Source organism: Marmota monax, unplaced genomic scaffold, assembly GCF_021218885.2.
Source record: "Marmota monax isolate L192 unplaced genomic scaffold, Marmota_monax_Labrador192_F-V1.1 WCK01_AAM20220418_F8-fsc00129, whole genome shotgun sequence".
NCBI lineage: Eukaryota > Metazoa > Chordata > Mammalia > Rodentia > Sciuridae > Marmota > Marmota monax.
In genome coordinates this window covers 208,657-219,401 of record NW_026693811.1, presented here as the reverse complement: position 1 = coordinate 219,401, position 10,745 = coordinate 208,657, and positions in this window count along the sequence as shown.

Sequence of the window (10,745 nt, the reverse complement as noted above, 5' to 3'; positions counted from 1 at the left end):
TTGTTTTTCTCCATTTGCAGGATCTGAAACAAAGAATGCACTAATAATTTGGGGATGTATATAATTGCAACACCTTTGCATATGGGGGATTTCCCCAGCAACAAAACAAGTCTAAATTCTGTGTGTAGGAATGGCATATAAATACTGCTTTGAAGTCAGCCAATCTTGATAACAGGATAAACAATGAAGATCATGTTTTTCCTTGTCTTGGGGCCTTGAAGTTTTAGTGGTGGGCATTAAAGTCAAGAGGGATATAATTTTAATTAGAAGATAATAATTGTTCACTTGTTTATAGAAATTCAGTGAGAAGATTAGTGAAAACACTAATTTCTACATTTTTCTACATTCTCCATCTCCTATAAAAATAAAATTTACTTAACCCACTGTATAGGTGGGAAAAGGCCAAAAAAGGAGACAATAGAGAAGCAAATTAGCTGTCAAACAAAAAGGATGATAGAGAAATGATCAAAAGCTGCTATTAATCCATTTTTTTGGTCCAATTTTCATTATTGGCCAAGAATTTGAAATACCCATCAAGCATTTGAAAAGTCACACTGGGAATCACTATTAGCAAAACAGACAAGGAATGGCACACTCTGAGCAGCAGATCTAATAATGTTATACATCACAGGGATGTGTGCCCCTGCCATGTGTGAGAGAGGCTTAGGCGCCAGGGACTTTGAAAAGGTTCCAACTGTAGCCACACCAGGGGGGTTAGGGCTGGGGGAGAGAGAGAAGCCTTGAAATGTTGCCAGGCATCAGCCTGTTGTGGACCAGCATCTGAAGACTTCCCTGTCTCCTTGTCAAGGAGTTATCCTGTTCTGTCTTTCCTTTTAAAGAAAAAACTAGAGCTGGGAATTATATTTTGTGTGTGTGTATATATACATATATATGCATATATGTATTATATATACATATATGTATGTATATATATGCAAACATACGTATATACACAATACATACAAATATATGTATACATATACATATATACATATCTACATATACATAGAGAGAGTATATATAAGTGTATATATGTGTATATATATATATATATATATATATATATAGATGCATTTTCACTGTGTTTGCTCTTTAGACTTTGTTCATTATTTTCTCCTCTCTCCATTAAATGTGCGTTAGGTGGGGTGTAAGGGTTTTATGGGATGATTTATGGTAAAAAACATTCTTTTTGTCCTTGGGCTGAAGAGACCAAGACACAATTGCTTGTAAAGGCCTTTTTTTGGTAGTCTGGAGCTGAAGGGTGCTTTTCTGAGTCTGGAGATCTCTTCTGGGACTCCACAGTAATGATGTGACGATTGTTGTGTCTCTGAAGTCCTACCCTACTGTTGGGAAAACCTTCTATTCATTCATTTATTCAGATACTTACAGTATATCTCTGGTTTGACAAAGCCCTGTGGTAAATCTACAGATTAGTCATCTAACTTAACATCTTTGAAGATTTTTACATTTTATTTTATTATTTAATTTTTTTTAGTTATAGATGGATAGCATGCCTTTATTTTATTTGTTTATTTTTATGTGGTGCTAGGGATCGAACCTCACGTGTGCTAGGGAAGCACTCTGCCACTGAGCTACAGCCCCAGCCCCTACATTTTAGTTTTTGAATAGGTAATAAATTCATAGGATTTAAAACTTAAAAGATACCAAAGGGTTTATAGTAAAAATCTATATGTCCTTCTTCACTTCCCCTGATCACCCTCTCTACCTCCAGTTCTCTTCAATTAAAGTTATCAATTTTCCTAAGATATTTCAGACATTTAGGAGAAGTTTTTATAATTTTTCCTTGTTATAACACATTTGGTAATGTGTGCATTTCTTATTGTATACCTCACCTTTTTCCACCTGTAGAATATCTTAGAGATAGTTCTCTCATTACATATAACAGCTTTGCTCTTATTTAGTGATTGATAATCTTCCATGTTATATGGATGGATCAGAATTTACTGTATCATTGCCTTTCTGATGAAGGTATAAGTTGTTTCCAGTAATTTTCTATTCCAAATAATCTTAAAAATCTTGTACAAATGCAATTTTGCCTGTGTGTGCCAGGGTGTCTATAAAATAAATTCCTAGAAGTTGACTGCTGGAAGAAAAGATGTATATATTTGCAATAGTGACATTACAATTGGCTCTCCATAGATGTTGGAGAGAAATTCCAAGGAGAATCAATGAATGCCTTTCCTTCAGAGCTTTGCTAATATACCATCTTTTGCTCTTTGTCAAGCCAATTTGTGAAAAACAAACATTTAATTTTATTTTTTGTTTGCATTTCTTTTGGTGTGAGTGAGGTGAATAACTTTTAAGACACATTTGTATTTTTTTGTTATGAGTCATGAATAAATAAATTATTCATAAATTATATCTATTATATAAATATATTATATAATATATATTATATATTATAATGTGTAAATTATATATTATATTATAATATATAAAAATTATATGTTATAAATTATTCATAAATAATATCTATTGTTGGTATTTTGGTCATTTAATTATTACTTTTTAGAAGCTCTTCATATACCATAGTCAGTGTGACAAGCAACCCTTTTGACAATTTTCTTTTTTTAAAATAATTTTTTAGATGTTGATGGACCTTTATTTTATTTAATAATTTATATGTGGTGCTGAGGATCAACACCAGTGCCTCAACATGCTACACAAGTGCTCTACCTCTGAGCCACAACTCCAGCCCCTGATAATTTTCTTGTGTAAGTGAAAAAAGATAGAAATTATTGATGTACATGCCAAAAGTCTTCTTTTGTAGAGATTTAGTTCTTTCTAACTCTGTTGCATACTCACTAAATAAAAACTTTTAAAAAATTATTTACATTTTCAAACACATACAGAAGTGGAGACATATCAGACTCCTATGCACTCATTTCCCAGCTTCAGCAATTATCACCCATGGCCATCTTATTACATATAATCTTTTTGCTTTACCTCTAAACCCATTGGATGCAAAATTCTCTGGTGTTATATAATTTTGCTATAATGATTGTTATTGTTTTAAATTATTGTTACTGGTTCTTCTAAGCAAAATTAACAGTCCTTGTTTAATATCACCAAATATTTAGTCAGTATTTGAATTGGCCTGCTTATCTCAAAATTTTTGGTTTCAGATGGCTTGTCGCACCAGAATCCAAACAAATGGGTACATTTGTTTGATAGATCTGTTCATTCTTTTTTGCCTATTTTTTTCCAGTGATGGGGACTTTGTACATGCTAAACATGTATTCTACTATTGAGTTGTATCCCCAACCCACATTGTCTTTTTTAGATATGTAGGTGCCCCCTCACTTAAGTTCTTTTTTGGAGGGTACTGAGGATTGAACTCAGAGGCACTTGAACACCCCAGCCCTATTTTTTTTCCATATTTTATTTAGAGACAGGGTCTCACTGAATTGCTTGCTGCCTTGCTTTTACTGAGGCTGGCTTTGAATTCCTGATCCTCCTGCCTCAGTGTCCTGAGCCTCTGGGGTCACAGGCTTGTGCCACTGTGCCTGGCACTTAAATTGTTTTTTAGAAAGAACATTTTTGGAAGTACTGGAGATTGAACTGAGGGCCTCACACAACTAGGCAAGAGCTCCACCACTGAAATACAATCCCCAGTTCTTTAAGTTCTTCTTCTTCTTTTTTTTTTTTTTTGCAATTATTCACAGGAGACAGTGGGTCTTCAGTACTATAGAACTTGCCACTGAATCTTGTTGGATGTGTCATGTTCCATAAAAACATTTTCCTGCTCTTTCTAATTTCCTGCAAACTGGTGTTTAGATCTGGAGGCTTGATCAGATTCACGTTTGGTTTATTTTCTTTGGCAAGGGTGTACTTCAGGGGTGTTACTGTGAACTTCCTGTTGAATCACATCAAGAGGCACATGAAGTCAGGTTGTCTTTGTGTAATGTTGAGGTCGACCTGTCACTGTGGCTGACATTCTGTTTTTAGAGAACACTGTCAGATAAAGAACACTAAATTTGTCTTTCCATAGAAAATGAAGAGCCAAAGGAGAAACATGCAATTTCATTTTGGGGAGGAGGGCATACACAACAAGGGGAGCTGGCTTTCATATTTCACACAGTGAAAGACTCACAGACAGAGCTTCACCCTTTTGGTTCAACTTCCCTTCTGCCCCCAGTTTAGCATTTTGCCATGAGATGTTTGTGAGACCAACTTAATGGCTCACTGTTTCATAATGTGTTCGAATTTCAGGCATTTTCTTCTTCCCTTTCCTTTTCATATAATTCAGAAGAAGAATTTTTTCATCTTGCTTATTGTGTTTCATTTTTAAAAATGTTTCTGCCAGCTGCCTCTAAGATGCTAGTGAATGTTTATAGGGCTTGGAAAACATCTTTCCAGGAGGTCTTGATGTCTGAGGCCTCAGCTGTGTGGTCACCTGGGACTTTTCATTTCTAAATGCCTCTTGTGTTCTCTTATTGTCTGTGCATCTGAGTTTTTGTTTCCTCTTTCTTCCACACTCCCCAGCTCCTGCCTTCTATGTCCCATCAGTCTTTGAGGTGGTCCTGAAACCACCTCACTCCCCATGCATAATGCTTTGTGGGGTGGATGAACAAACTCTCATAGGATCTGGGATCTGTATTGACCCATAGAATCTTAAGAAAAACCCATTTAAAGGGAATCAAGTTTCTGTGTTTTGTATTGCTTTAAAAACTCCATTTCTTCAAAGACTATAGCACAAGTGGTTTCTTTTTCTAGGAAGATTGCTTTCCTAAAGCATTCAACAATAACTGCAATTGCTTAAGGAGCTTACATGTTTAAGTGTAATAAATACAACTTCATGGACATTTAGGGTAAGGGATAATTCTTTGTGATTCAAATAAAGGAATAGAAGTACAACTGTGAATAGTCATGTTTCATCCTACTATTCTGTACATCCTACTAGCTAATTGTATTTTAACCCCCCCAACACATCCTAAGTGACATCTGAAATCCTAGGTGATAATCTAAAGTGATTAACTAATGATATTACAAAGGAAGACTGTCCTTGGAAGGTTTCTGCAGATGGTCCTCCTTGGGCCTCCCTTCTCTGTGGGTGTAAAAGAAACTACAATAATTTGTCTTCAAGTAAAAGACATGTACTTGTGTGGGTTGGGGAACAGACAGGCACAGAAAGGATGCATGGTGCTCTGTTCCCTCTTGGATATTGTATTGTGGGTACATGTGGTTCTGGTTGCATAAACAATGGATGTGCTTTAGAAATTGAGAAATCAATGAAAATATGAAGACTCTGACAGGTCTTGTAGAATTTGACTTCAACTGTTGCTGTATAGAAGTTGTGATGGGAATATACACTTTCTAAAAAAATAATCTACTCTTGAATAGCATTGGTGGCAGAGTTTAACAAAACGGTACATATGAGCTGGTCATGATGGTGCATGTCTGTAATTCTAGCTATTGGGGAGGCTGAGGCAGGAGGATCTTAAGTTTGAGGCCAGTCTGGGCAACTTAGTAAGATAGTGTCTCAAAATATCTTATTGGGGATGTAGCTCAGGGGTGTAGAACTTCTGGGTTCAATTCCCAGTACTGAAAAAAAGAGTATGCCCATACACATGTATTTATATTTTTATATTAATAATAGATTTAATGGATTATCTCACCCAAGAATCTGATTTCTGAAAGAAAAAAAAATTAAGGAGATAATGATAAAACAATTCATTCCTTCACATATGATCACAACTGAATAAAGAAATTTAAGACAACAGTCCTTGGGGTTGGGGTTTAGCTCAGTTGTAAGAGTGCAGGCCCATGCAGGAGGTCCTGGGTTTCATCTTCAGCATCATATGGGGAAGCTAGGGTAGGGGACGGTTTGGTGCATGGGGTTATAAGCTATTTGAAATCTTGTGTCTGTATGTAGATAGAAATGGTAAGTCATGGATTTTTAGATGCAGATCAGAATAAAACCTTTGACTCTGGAGTCTTGACTTCAGCCCCTCGATGGATTTTAGCACAGGCTGACTTGCAACATCAGTATTTTAATCTTTGCATACATGTCTACCTTTTCAGAATTGGGACCTCTGAGAATAGGATCTGTTGGTTATTCAGATCACAATTCATGTAGTTGGCACAAAATAAATGCATGTTATTGACAATGCTGAGAATACCAGGATGGATGGTGGTGGGAGGTGTTTTAATTGTGTGAAGCAAGTAGGAGTCAGCCCGAAAGCTGACTGCTCTACCTTCTAGAACTCCACTTCAGAAAAAGAGGGACACCTGTTCAGATCACCCAAGAATCTTCCTGATGCACCGGGAAGATAAAAATGGAATGCCTATGGAAAGGGTCAGAAAACCGCTATGGCAGAAGGCAAAGATGGGAACATAAAAAATTGGACAGAAGGGAGAGCATTTAAAAAGAATATGCATAGAATACCTTGTGTAAAATGGAAACTGGGTGGAGGACTGCAGTGTGAGAAGGGGGAGGGGAGCTGAATTCAAGAGCAAATGTACACTGAATACTGGGTCCTTTAAAAATGCCAGCTTTCTGTGCTTTAGAGCCAGCAGGAAATGCTTCAGAAAAGCAGCAATATCCTTTGCTGAAGCCCATTCAATTTAGAAGTGGAAATGTCAATAGGCTGTGTGCCTGTGCTCCCCAGCCAGAGGATCTTCATGCTCTGTGCTGGGCAGTGGAAAACAGAGTCTTTATGTCTCAAAAGACTATTTCTTCTAAAATAAAAAGGCTGCTGAAATCAACTTTTATTGAATTTTTGTACAAAATCCAAATGCATTCTGGGTTTTTTTTTCTCCCCTTCCATGCCAGAACCTGACTCATTTGGAGAGAACACAGCTCCATTCTAAGCACCCTTTTCACTGTTTTCTATCTGGTAGAGTCCAAGTTTTGGGAGATCTCCTGAGCCAAGCTGTATTTGATAAGCCATTCATATGTCCACTTTTCTTAATCAAATATATTAGCCAAATTTCTGGATGGGGATTTCCTTACTGATGATAAAATTCCAGTAAATAGCTTCATGTCTGAGGTAGTACGGGAGGCGGGAATTGCAAATTGACCCTCAGACTGCCCCCAAATTAGAGTCTATTTGGGCAGTTTTGCTGAAATTGAATTTAAATATCTTTAAGTGGGACAAATAATCTATAGGTTGTGAATGGCCACACCATTCATTATGGAGTTACTTCCTTTTAGTGCATTGAGATGGATGGTTTGGCTCCTACAGGCCTTTGACAAGAAAGATTATGATTTCCACCAAATTTTTCCCCCCACATTTTTTCTTGTTGCATTAGAGTTGTGCATATTGATGGGATTTGTTGTTACATATTTGTACATGCACACAATATAACAATATAAGTTGACCAATATCATTCCCCAGCACTTTCCCCCTCTGTCCCTGCCTCCCACCCCTTGGTTCCTTTCCTCTGTGGATTTCCCTTTGATTTTTAGGAGATCCATCTTTGTTTTCCTTTTTCCTCTTTAACTTCTGCATATGACCCTTAAAAAAAATAAGTGAAACTTAGAAGTTTAACACAATGGCTTCTAGTTCCATCCATTTTCCTGCAAATGACATAATTTCATCTTTATTAATAGCTGAATACAACTCTATTGTATATGTATACCACATTTTCTTTATTTATTCATCTGTTGATAAACACCGAGGCTAGTTCCATAGTTTGGTTATTGTGAATTGTGCTGCTATAAACACGGATATGCATATATTGCTATACTAGCATGATTTTAATTCTTCAGGGTAAATACCAAGAAGTCGTATAGCTGGGTCATATGGGGGGCCCATGCCTTGTCTTTTGAGGAGCCTCCATACTGATTTTCATAGAGGTTGGACTAATTAATAGTTGCACCAATAGTGTAAAAATATTCCTTTTTCTCCACATCCTCACCAGCATTTATTATTATTTGCATTCTTGATGAATAATGGCATACCAGCCATCCTGACTGGAAAGAGATGAAATCTCAGGGTAGTTTTGATTTGCATTTCCCTAGTTGATAATGATGTTGAAAATTTTTTCATATATTTGATAGCCATTTATGTTTCTTCTTTTGATAAGCATCTGTTTAATTCATTTGCCCATTTATTAATTAGGTTATTTGATGTTTTGGTGTAAAGTGTTTTGAGCTCTTTGTATATTCTAGATATTAATTCTTTGTCAGAAGTGTAGAACTTCAGAACACCATTCTGTGGGTTCTCTCTTCAAAATTCCTTTGCTGTGAAGAAGTTTTTAAAATTTGATGCTGTCCAATTTATTAACTTTTGGCATTACTTCATGAGTTTTAGGGGTCCTATTGAGAAAGTTGTTGCCTGTGCCTGAAAGTTGGAGTGTTGACTATATGTTTTCTTCAAAGAGTTGCATAGTTTCTGGTCTAATTCCAAGGTCTTTGATTTGTTTTGAGTAGATTCTTTGCAGGATAAGAAATAAGGGTCTACTTTCATTCTTCTACATTTGAACAGAAATGTCCCAGCACCATTTGTTAAAAAGTCTGTCTTTTCTCTTATGTATGTTTTTGGCACCTTTGTCAAGAATCAGATGACTATAACTGTATGGGCTTGCCTCTGTGTCTTTTATTCTCTACCATTGGTGTATGTACATGTTTTAATGACAGTAATATGCAGTTTTTGCTACTGTAGCTCTGTAGTATAATTTGAAGTCAGGCAATTTTTTTTGGCTTAAAATTGCTTTGCTTATCCTGGGTCTTTTATTTTTCCAAGTGAATTTTAGGACTATTTTTTCTAGTTCTATGAAGAATGTCTTTGGTATTTTCATGGGGATTGCATTGAATCTCTATATTGCTTTTGGTAGCAAGGCCATTTTAACAATATTAATTCTGCATATCCATGAACATGGGAGGTCTTTCCATCTTCTAAGGTCTTCTTCAATTTCTTTCTTCAATGATCTATCGTTTTCATTAAAGAGGTCTTTCACCTCCTTGGTTAGATTAATTCCTAGGTATTTTTTTGAGGCTATTGTGAATGAATTTTTTCCTGATTTCTTTCTCAGAAGATTAGTTGTTAGTATATAGGAAAGCTTTTGATTTTTGCTTGTTGATTTTGTAACTTGGTACTTTGCCAGATTTATTAGCTCTAGCAGTCTTTCAATGCAGGTTTTTGGACCTTGTAGGTATAGGATCATATCATCTGCAAACAGTAAAAACTTGACTTCTTCCTATTTTTATCCCTTTTAGTTCTTTCTTTTGCCTAATTGCTCTGGCTAGAATGTTTAGTACTTACTAAATTGGAGCGATGGGAGAGGACATCCTTGTCTTGTCCCAGATTTTAAAGGAAATGCTTTCAGTTTTCCCCAGTTATTATGATATTAGCTTTAAATTTTTCATATACAGCCTTTATTATGTTGAAGTATGTTCTTTCTATCTCTAGTTTCTTCAGTGTTTTTATAATGAATGAATGGATGCTGAATTTTGTGAATGGTCCTCTCTGAATTTATTGAGAATACTAAGTGATTTTTGTCCTTAATTCTATTAATGTGATGGATTACATTTATAGATTTGCATATATTAAACCCTTCTTGCATCTCTGAAATGAAACCAACTGGCCATGTGTACAATCTTCTTAATATATTGTTGAACATGATTTACTAGTATTTTGTAAGTATTTTTTCATCTAAGTTCTTCAGGGATGAAGAAAATAAAATGTGATAGGAAGGTAGAAAAGACTTGTAATAATTTAAAAAAGTGAACAGAAAATACAGAAGAGATGATTATAAGGAAGGAGAAGAAAAATTGAGTTAACAAAGTAAAGGGAGAATGAAGAAGAGAACAATAAAATTTTACTGTTAGCAGAAGAAAAGAGAGAAAGAGAAATAAGAGAAATAGACAAATGAAAAATCAACACAAAACCAAATCGAAATATACTAATCAAAAACCCTAATCCTCAAAAGACAAGGCAAGGAAAAATAACTACATTTAACACATGTTAAAAATGAGGGAAAAAAAGAAAGAAATATGTTTATATTCACGAACAAATTAGCACAGCAACACACACACAAATAAACAAAAGAAAAAGACTCTTAAAGAAAAATTAAGCAATTGTTTCCCACTGAGGGGGTCAAAATAGTTAATAAGAATAGATGGACACTGTCTATGCCTGACTCTTTCTTTCTATTTCTTCTTGGGTCATGTACTGAGAGCTCACCAAGCTGCCAGTTGGAATGACCTAAGACTGGAGCTTGTTCAAATAATTCTCAACTTCTCTTTTCTCCAGTCTGAGGTAGGATGGGATGGGAAGTGCTGTTAGTTGGAGTTTTGTCTGCACAGAGCAGATCAATGCACTGCAGAGTTTTGTGAGTTGAGTCCCAGTAGGTGGGGCTTAGGTCTAATCTGGTCTGGGGTGGGGGGCTTTCTGCTTTGGAGGTTACATCAGTAGTCTCCTAGGGCCTGGCAGTTGCTGATCTCTTCTTGGAGTCTGGATCTGGAAAGCCTCCTAAGGATTCTACTTGTGGAGCAGGGGGTGACAATCCTTCACTCCTCTACTGCCCACAAACCCAGCCTTTCCAGGCTTCCCAGCCTCAGTGCCTGAGTGTATTCACATCTGCCTGTTCAGATTCCCCATATGCTTTAGCTGGTCACATGAGCTGCCAGACTCAAAGGGGGAAGTGAGTTGGGCTTCCCTTCACTTTTCCAACTTAAATCCCCCTGGGTAAAATATTCTCTATACCTGTTTCACTCCCATTCTGTTAGGTACATCCTAGATCATGTGGCAGGCACTTTCCAGGACCATGTGTTTGCT